The sequence below is a fragment of the Oncorhynchus mykiss genome, chromosome 21 (genome assembly GCF_013265735.2).
Source record: "Oncorhynchus mykiss isolate Arlee chromosome 21, USDA_OmykA_1.1, whole genome shotgun sequence".
Classification (NCBI taxonomy): Eukaryota; Metazoa; Chordata; class Actinopteri; order Salmoniformes; family Salmonidae; genus Oncorhynchus; species Oncorhynchus mykiss.
In genome coordinates, this window is record NC_048585.1 from 57,120,920 (window position 1) to 57,123,176 (window position 2,257).

General features: G+C 40.8%; 1 pseudogene; it reads left to right on the forward strand.

The window, feature by feature from the left end:
* The window catches only part of LOC118942812, a 3,190-nt pseudogene extending 2,185 nt beyond the window's left edge, over positions 1-1,005 (forward strand).
* The last annotated feature ends 1,252 nt before the right edge of the window (positions 1,006-2,257 follow it).

Below are 2,257 nucleotides of genomic sequence, written 5' to 3' on the forward strand. Positions count from 1 at the left end.
TGGTAGTGACTGTAATAAAAGTCCCCATGATGGTAGTGACTGTAATAAAAGTCCCATGATGGTAGTGACTGTAATAAAAGTCCCCATGATGGTGGTGACTGTAATAAAAGTCCCCATGATGGTTGTGACTGTAATAAAAGTCCCCATGATGGTAGTGACTGTAATAAAAGTCCCCGTGATGGTAGTGACTGTAATAAAAGTCCCCATGATGGTAGTGACTGTAATAAAAGTCCCCATGATGGTAGTGACTGTAATAAAAGTCCCATGATGGTAGTGACTGTAATAAAAGTCCCCATGATGGTGGTGACTGTAATAAAAGTCCCCATGATGGTTGTGACTGTAATAAAAGTCCCCATGATGGTAGTGACTGTAATAAAAGTCCCCATGATGGTAGTGACTGTAATAAAAGTCCCCATGATGGTGGTGACTGTAATAAAAGTCCCCATGATGGTAGTGACTGTAATAAAAGTCCCCATGATGGTGGTGACTGTAATAAAAGTCCCCATGATGGTAGTGACTGTAATAAAAGTCCCCATGATGGTAGTGACTGTAATGAAAGTCCCCATGATGGTAGTGACTGTAATAAAAGTCCCCATGATGGTAGTGACTGTAATAAAAGTCCCCATGATGGTAGTGACTGTAATAAAAGTCCCCATGATGGTGGTGACTGTACATTACTGCTGATCACTTATTAACCACTATTCACATTCATTTACTTTAATAAAATATTTCAGTGTTGTGTTTATTACATTGGTTTTATCTGTTTGTTGACTTTATTATTTCATTCAAAGTCATCTCATTTCTATAGAGCTGCTGTCTGACAAATATCACAATTTTAATAGTTCTTCAAAGTAAATAAGACATACTACTATGACTGCTGAATACCAACTATCAATCACTTAGATCATGTATTTTCAAGTAGAGATACCTCGCGAAGCAACAGCTGCTCTCTATATCCCCTCACGATCACGCATTCTTCTGCCTCTTCTGTTGCAGGGATTGTAAAACGAATGGATTCAGGTACAAGGCATAAAGCTTAAGTTACAAGGTATTGCTGGTATTCAAAGCACACTTCGAGGCATATAGATCTCCTGAGTGGCAAAGTGGTCTAGGGCACTGCATCTCAGTGCAAGAGGTGTCACAAAGTCTCTGGTTCAAATCCAGCCTATGCTGTTCTTTGTATGACATTTTAATATTTGATTATTAACCAATGATATTAGGCCACTCTTGGCCATGATTACAGACACCTGTGTCTTTTGACACTATGTAAACGAGTCATCCCGCAGTGTTTGTGATCATACCCTGATGAAGACAGCTCGGCTGTCGAAACGTTGGTAATTACATTTTTGCATCTGAGCTCCTAGAGTGTGCTGCTCCCTTTTATTTTCAAGTTTTCTACTCCGCTAGCCAGCGCCTCGTCTAAATAGGCGTGCGTTTATTTTTATTCTAGATCAAATCCAGGCTGTATCACATCTGGCTGTGATTGGGAGTCCCATAAGGCGGTGCACAATTGGCCCAGCGTCCTCCCTGTACAGATGCAAGTAACCACAGAGATCCTCCATCCATATAGACAGCTTCAGGGTCCTCCCTGTACAGATACAAGTAACCACAGAGATCCTCCATCCATATAGACAGCTTCAGGGTCCTCTGTAGAGGACACGTTTCCGATAGACACCAGATATGGTATTGTATTGTTCTGTAATAATAGTCAGTCCTCTGGATACTGTAACAGAGAGATTCCCCTCAGAGAGGGAAGGGCTGACTAGTCCTTGGGCATTGTCCTTTTGTTCCTGGACCGTTTGCCATGCAACTCTAGGTGTCAGAGACCACATAAATTAGGGCCGAGCCTACAAATCCTCCCTGGACAAAAGCTGTGCAATAGAGGAAGAAACGGCCCGCACCATATGAGAGTTTCATAGTGAGTCTTCTGTCCGACTTACAGAACCCAACTTCTACTAGTCCTTGGGCCCATGATATCAGATGTGTCTTCCGTGGGATTGTTGACAACCTTCATCCAAGGTCAATAAAACGGAATTATTTGTTAAGAGCAGAGAGATTACATCAATTATATCACTTCTCAACATTTGATGAAACTTTATTACAGTCAATAGTTACTAGTTACTGTTAGGCTTTGTACGCTGGTCAGATTGGTTGGTCTGGTATCCTCAAAGTTGAATCAAAACATGAATCAGATGTATATAACATTGAATGAAATGCCATTATTACATGTGTAATTAAAGTTACACTCTATTATAAG